General features: G+C 35.2%; 1 long non-coding RNA gene across 1 annotated transcript; it reads right to left on the bottom strand.

Annotated features, from left to right (window-relative positions):
* Nucleotides 1-6,730: 6,730 nt before the first annotated feature.
* LOC113331551 lies at nt 6,731-7,740 on the bottom strand. Its single transcript, XR_003351018.1, has 2 exons — nt 7,382-7,740; nt 6,731-6,931 (listed from the first exon to the last, which is right to left on the bottom strand). It is a non-coding gene; the product is annotated as an uncharacterized LOC113331551 (long non-coding RNA).
* Nucleotides 7,741-8,196: the final 456 nt, after the last annotated feature.

Raw genomic sequence — 8,196 nt, 5'->3', positions numbered from 1 at the left:
GATTTCGAGGAATGTTGAAGATTAGACATGTGGAATAGGAGCTACTAAAGTTTCATTATCTTTTTTGTATTCCATATGTATTGATAGTTTTGTCACTAAAATTGAAAAAGGGGGAGATTGTTAGAGCACTGCTCGGTCAAACTCGCATGCGTTGCTATCTCAAGCATGTTTGTCAATGTTAGTGATCAAAACTATAAATCTTGATTTCTAGTCTCTTATAGCTAAGTCTCGGACTAGGATCGTAAGTGTAGTTGAGCTCAAGGATTTCATGGCGATTCATCATACAAGTAGAATATCTACTCAAGGAACCGGTGGAACTTTTCGACAAAAAGGTATGTGGAGACTTGAACTTATCTGTCACCCAAAAGTCTATCTATTATATCTCCTACTCTTTGAGACAAAAGTCGCATGATATATATATAGACTAGATCATACACATTTGGTATTTCGATCCGAGTATACCTCGCCTATCTATGTCTCGAAATATGTGTTGGTAAGTTTTTCGCTTCGACCAAGTTTATCTTTACCTAGTGACGAAAGTCATGAATGTTTCAATCACTTTGAAAATTTCTTTGACGAATAGTGTAACAACTGTATAACGTCCTCTAAGAATGTTTCAATGATTGGAATGAGAGTTTAGATTATATAACCAATGTATTCCTTGAACCGAAGTTTTCGAACTTCGTTGATCAAGAGAACCGGAAGTATGGCAAGTGCCAAGTCCGCGAACTCAGTCCGCCAACTGCCGAAGTTCTCAAACCCGAGAATTTCTACTGGAGTTGACAAACTACTTGCGGGAACCCAGTCCACGAACCGGCGTAGTTCTCGAACCCGAGAATTTCTGCTAGAGTTTGTAAACTCTATTTGGTGTCTTAAGTCCGCGAACCTAGTCTGCGAACTTGAGAAGGTTATATATTTAAAGATGATTTCTGAACTTAATCTTAAAAGACTAAGGAATGCATTTGCAGACCGTGGCTATTAAAGTTCATGAACCGATTCGAGTGAATCAAATCATCTTTGCTTCAATTGTGTCTTGTGTAGTTACATAAGATTTCCTTGCAATTGAACAACTCTCTTAACTAGTTCATTTGAGTCAATTGAACTAGTTATGGTGAAGAAGAACATGGTTGGTATGAAACGCTCATATGGTTAACCTCTTTGGGTAGACTATTGTTGAACCAACAATGTACACGTTTGGGTGCGGTTAACAAACCTAGAAGCGTACAGTCATTTGTGTATGACAAGCTAATTTTTCGATATAACGGTTGAGAAATATTAGCTTGAATCTAAATCAGGTTTTCATCTAACAGTGAATTTTGATTGCTTTGTAACTAAGGCAAAACCCTGATTTAAAAGGCTATATAAAGGAGACATCTAGTATTGTTCAAAACTAATCCCCACACCTTACGTGTGATAATAGTTTGCGTGCTAGAGTCGTTTCTCCTTTAACCTTTGGTTATCTTCTTCTAAAACCAGGTTAACGACTTAAAGACTTCATTGGGATTGTGAAGCCAGACCGATACTACTTTTATCGTAGTTGTGTGATCTGATCTTGCATCTTCTATCATAACAGTACAATCATATTGATTGGATTGAGATCCTGAGAGTTCTCCGATAGGCAAGATATAAAAAGTAATCACAAACACCTTCGTCTCATCGTTTGTGATTCCACGACATCTTGTTTCGCTACCATACAATTAAGATTGTTGTGAGGTGATTGATTAATCTAGGCTGTTCTTCGGGAATATAAGACCGGATTATCAATTGGTTCCTATTCACCTTGATTATTATCAAAAGACGGAACAAAAACTTTTAGGGTTTTTCTATGGGAGACAGATTGATCCTTTGATAGACTTGTCTGTGTGAGACACATTTGTTTATTGTTAAAGCCTGCGATTTTGGGTCATAGCAACTCTTAGTTGTGGGTGAGATCAGCTAAGGGAATCAAGTGCGCAGTATCCTTCTGAGATCAGAGGCGTAGGGAGTACAACTGTACCTTGGATCAGTGGAGGACTGATTGGGGTTCAACTACAGTCCAGTCCGAAGTTAGCTTGTAGTAGGCTAGTGTTACAGTGTGTATTCAATCTGGACTAGGTCCCTGGGTTTTTCTGCATTTGCGGTTTCCTCGTTAACAAAATTCTGGTGTCTATGTTATTTCTGTTTTCGCATTATATTTGTTTATTTAATTGAAATAATACAGGTTGTGCGTTTGAATCAATCAATTGGATATCCGACCTTTGGTTGTTGATTGATATTGATTGATCCTTGGACATTGGTTTTTGGTACCGTCCATGTTGTACCTTGTGTTTGATTATAGACTCGCTGATTTTTATTAGCTTGAGTGAATCAAAACAAGAGAGAGATATTAACTCCTTGAGATACTTTTACCTAGATTGAGTCTGACTGTCTAGTTGATTCTCTAGAAAGTGTTTCGGAGTTAGTCCATACAGATTGCTAAGCGAAATATTGGGTGGTGTTGTTAGACCCCCGCTTTTTCAATTGCTTAACCATTAAACTTTGTAGATAAGACATCGACATTATCGTTTGAATGCTATTGTGATTATGTATGGGTATGAGATGAGGATTTCATCCTAGGAAACAATGCTTTTACATGTGTTTTAAGGAAGTAATTTCATGAACTTTGTTTGTGAATCGACAAGGAAATCACTAGGCGTTATTGGGATTGTTCTTCATTGCATATCTTATGAAAGACCAATATGTGTAATTAGTATAACCGCTCATGACTTGTTTGTGTTCTTGGTAAAACTATTCACATGAGGCCTGACTTTTGTATTGGTATGACTTTTATTAGTGAAACTGATCTTAAGTAATCACCTGATGGTATGATCGAGTTTGTGTAGTTTGTAAGACCTAACACTTGGTAAAGGGAAACCGATCCTAGTAAGAGGTGCAACACATCACAAAGGGGAATCGATCCTTGTATGGGGTGCAACAAGGTTTATAACATAAAGGGGAATCGATCCTATGGACATGTGCAACACGTTTTTAGGCAAAGGAGAACCGATCTTATGGACATGTGCAACACATATGAGTTAGGTACCATATATATGTGGGGAACCAATCCTAGTAACTAGTCAACCGAATTTTGGGAAGCTAGTGTGACTATGCACAGTACTCACATGGAGGTAGAACCGAAGCTTGTTTTGGTAGAAGAGTTAAACCCATGATTTGTGATTGGGAGTTCTTAATCAATCACATAGCTCTTGAAAGTCAGATGAACCAATTCTAAACTTGTTTGGAAGCGTGGTAAATCGGTTTCAAGTGTGTAAGTATGAAATAGGACTTGGAAAGTAAGAATGTCGACACACTTTGAACACGTGCATTTATGCGTATATTTTATTGTTCAAAGATATTCGTTGACAGCTAAGAAGAAAGTAAATCCCAGGATCGAAATTAAATAAGTTAAGAATCTTTTAATTATAAGTTTTTAATTATATATGGAAAATAAGAATTAGTAATGTGCATTTGCTAGTTAAAGATTTTCCAAGGATATTTTCGGTCATTATTTTGGACAGAGCATTCTCAGGAATTATGAAAACCGAATATGAACATTATTATTGAATATCTTGAGAATATTTTCGGTTTTGGAAATTCTTTGGTGCCAAAAAACCTTGTCTATGAATACTTGAAGTTTGCATTTCTAGCAAACTAATCCTTCGTGACAGTAAACTTCCTCTGTTGTACTGTTACTGGTGAAGCCGCCTATTCGGAGAGGAGAGTAACCTAATTAGGCGAAATCTCTTACGGCCGCTCAATTTAAATACTTCTTTGGGATTGAGAAGCTCTACGAGTACCGTTGGTGGGAAATTAGATAATTTTGGTTTATCTTTTGTTTTCGATTGATTTTATTGACTAACGGTGGTTGAACTTTGATTTCACCTAGTTTGTTTATGCTTGAGAATCTTCTCTTCTGATATAAGATTCACTCAAACTAGTTCGAAGTTTCGACAGGGATCTTTAGACTGTTGTTAGTTCTAAAGACGATCTTGTGATAACCCATTGTTAACAGACTCCGTTCTGTGTGTGATTGATCACAAGAGATTCAAGTAGTTGTGTGCATGTGTTTATTGAAGATATAAGAAGATTTGAAGACAAAGAAGAGATAAAAGATTTCTGACTTGGTTATATAAATCTTTGGTGTGCACAATACTTATTTTGGTAAAAAGTGGATCTCACTATAATCGGTTTATCCTTGTGGTAGATTAGATAGAATAGTTGAGTAGATCGTCATCAATACGGTTCCTTGGGATTAAAGGTACTGATTGCAAAATCTTATGATTACTTTGGGTAATTGAACATAAGATAGATCTAAGAACCTGACGAAGGAGTTTATGTTAAGATAAACAAAAGAGCCTTAGTCCGACTCATATCACTTGGTTGAGGAGAGTTGATACCAAACAGATTTGTTGTTCTTTTACTATTTGGAATACGAACCAAAGAAATTGTTCCAAGTACGTGACTTATTTATAAGTTGGAGGCGTGGGAATACAGACGTAATTAGGTGAACTATAGGTTTAGTTACTTGGTCTCAACTATACGAAGTTGGTTTATTTTGTATAGCGGCTTAATCCTGAGAGTATTCAATTATGGACAAGGACCCGGGGTTTTTCTACATTTGCGGTTTTCCTGGTTAACAAAATCTTGTTGTGTCATTTACTTTTATTTTCCGCATTATAATTGTTTTATTATAATTAAAGTAAATTACACAAACGTTAATTCCTATTTACTTGATAAGCAATCCTTTTGTGTTTGGTTAAGTCCGAACCTTTATATCAAGTAAACATACTTCGTTGTTGTATTGTCTCGATCTCGTATCCATAGACAATCACACGAAGTGTGAACCGATTAGTTGTATTGTCTCGACTCAGTCCATAGACAATCACTTTCGGAGAAAGGACTTATAGGAAGGAAAAGTTTTAGCTTAAGGTGTATTTGGGTACCCTCGCCTTTTCATTTTCCGCATTATATTTGTTCATATAATTGAAACATCACAGGTTGTGCATAGTTTAACTATAGATGATAAATCCGACCTTGTTTGTTGGATATGACTTGATTGACACTCGGACATTGGTTTTTGGTACCATTCGAGTTATTCTCATAACAATCAGTCTCACGGATTTCTATCTAGTTGATTTACTGATTGTATTTGGAAAGAGATAAAGCTCTTTGATATCTTTCTTGGTTGAGTCTCACTTTTAAGTTGGTGCTCTCGGAATTATATTGGATTTTAGTCCATACAGATTGCCGAATAAAAATATTGGGTGTGGTTGTTATACCCCCCGCATTTTCAGTAAATGCACAAAGTACAAACATATGAGTTGTTCGTGAATCGGCTGAGTCATGGTACGTGGACCGACTTGCAAACTTATGAGCAAAACCTAGTTCCGGAGTTGACAAAACTTTTTGAGTTCATGTACCAGTTTGCAAACTTAGGTGCAAAACTGAGTTCCGGAGTTCCCAAAACTTTTTTCAATTTGTGAACCAGTTTGGAAACCTTAAGACTTTACCGGTTCCGGAGTTCACAAAACCTTTTCAGTTTGCGTACCGGTTTGGGTACTAAATTGGTTCAAGAACATAGGACCGTATAGGTTCGCATACCAGTTTGGATACTTAAACTCGGTTACCTTACCACGGTTCCAAATTGGTTTGTATACGAATATATACACCTATCGGGATGATAAAACAAACAAACTTTGCCATGATGTGCATACGAATATGCGTTTTACACAAATCTGTAAGTTGATATATAGCTACTCCGCTGTGTGTACGAGTACATGTAATACGGCTTCAGACATATAACAGTTATCTCAGTTTATAAGACTGATAACAATGTCTTGTATTCCGAATATAGTAGTTCTATATTTCTCTAAATCAATTCTAAACATTCCCGTATGACATCAATAACACATATCATTGTTCCAAGATATTTTCGAATAATAAACTTGAATCATGATTTGGTTCCAAACAATATATTGTTCTCCACCGAATTGATCAAGTATGAACAAATGTTCATTAAGCTTAGTCATTATATTTCGAGAAATTCGTAAGCTAAAAAATTAGTTGTCGAATTGAAATTCTTGTCTATGCAAGCTAGTCTAATTAGTTATGTGACAATCGTCTCAAGGGTAGAAAGGTGAATATAACTTGAGAAATAGGTGGTTCATTCTTCACTTACCTTTTGTTGATGAAGTTCTCCAAAAGATTCGGTTGATCTTCGCCTTCAAAGGGTATAACGCAAATGATGACTGGTTCGTTTCTCAACTACCTCTATCCTAGACCGAGACTTAACTAATTGTAGACTAGAAGTCAAGATATAGTTTTGACAACTAAATTTGACAACAAGCTTGATAGAGCGACACTTGTGAGTTCGACCGAGCAATGCTCTAATATAGTCCATACAGGTTGCCGAACGAAAAAGTTGGGCGTGGTTGTTGTACCCCCGGTTTTAAAACCTTATATATAATCAAGTATAAAGATCTTTTCAATAGATATACTTGTTGATTGTATTATGTTTTGTCTTATAGGTTTCCAAACTAAAAAGTTGGTGGTATACTTAGTACCCTCTCATTTTCGATATGCGTACCTAGTATCTACACATACCAACAACTTATGTACCTATCAAATATGCAACTACTAACTTTCAAAAATCATAGGTAAATCTAATGGATACCTATCAATTATAGATATTTATAGCTTGTGTTCCTAGCAGTACATAAAAATTATCGTAAAATTCATAGCTCAAAAACATCATGTACTTCAAAGCTACACGCTAAGTAAGCATGAAATATTCGAACACAAGCACACCAATTCATCAAAAAAAATAATTGAAACCAATTATACATATATACCTGGTTTATAAAAACAGAATCAGCCTATTCCCAAAATAGTTTTCAATCCAACTGAAAAACACCTGATCAAAACGCGCAAACAAAAATGTAATTATCAAAAACAATTTAAGAACAAGAACAAATTGAATAATCTAAAACATGCAATAAAAATAAATCTGTGAATTCAAACAAAATAGAAGCTAAAAACAACAATAACAACAAAAAAACACGAAACCAAAATGTAATTAAAATCGAATATACAAAACGAATGGTTCATAAAATAAACTCGTTGATCTTATTTGCAATAAGAAAAACTAAAACACAAATCAGAATGTGGTAGAAATTAATAAAAATGAGAAAGAACAATGAAGAATACCAGAACTAGTATGATTCGGTTAAAATCTAGCTTCAAATTGAAGATCAAATCAATCAGACATGCGATTGGTTCTCGTAGGAATTCAAATTATGATAAACTTAAACCAAAATCCAAAATAGAAATCAAAAATAGAAGAAAAAAAAAAATCAAAACATACCTAGATTTCGTTCTTCTTCGTCTTCTTCTTCTCATAAATCAACAAAATCAAAACATAAACAAAACCAAAATAAGAAATCAAAATTCAAATCGAAATAAAACACATATAAACAAAACATCAAATTAAAACATATCTGGATTGTTGTGTCTTCTTCCCAGATTTTTATAAAAACAAAATCATTGATTCTAGCTCCGCCACGGTGATTGATTGATGAATGGAAATTGATTTCAAAGGTGATTCCATGTTACGGAGAAGAAAAAATACCTAAAAAAACAAGATCATTAGATCTTTATAAGGAAAGAGAAGATTTATGGATAAGGATAAAATATATCTAGACGAATAGTATTGAAGTTTTTGAATTTTTTGATGACTTCATGGTTCGTGAAAAATTCAAAAACAAGCCCCAAATTATAAAGTTGGGATTAGGAATAAAAATCAAAAGTAATTGAGATAGGGATGAATGACCCATTTAGTGGGGTTTGTAAATGTATAAGCCATATAGTACGAGGTTGGTAGTAGTTTTCACACACATTTCTATTTTTGATTCTTGTACACTTCTGCTACCTTAATCACGTCCTTCTATCAGAGAATGCTGGCAACCTTCTGAAGAGAATTGGATTAACCTGAATGTGGATGTTGCCTGCAATTCTAATGTTGGAGCATGTGGAGTTGTTTCCAGAATTTCTGGAGCCAAATTTGAAGGCGGAGGGACTTGCGAGCTCATGTATAAGAATCCAACAAATGCTGAAGCTGTTGATGTGCTCCTTGCGCTGGAGTTGGCTACAAAGAAAAATTGGAAGGACTTCATAATTGAA

The sequence above is a fragment of the Papaver somniferum genome, chromosome 1 (genome assembly GCF_003573695.1).
Source record: "Papaver somniferum cultivar HN1 chromosome 1, ASM357369v1, whole genome shotgun sequence".
NCBI classification, from domain to species: domain Eukaryota; kingdom Viridiplantae; phylum Streptophyta; class Magnoliopsida; order Ranunculales; family Papaveraceae; genus Papaver; species Papaver somniferum.
The sequence above is the reverse complement of the archived record's forward strand: the minus strand, read 5'-3'. Positions and strand labels throughout refer to the sequence as shown.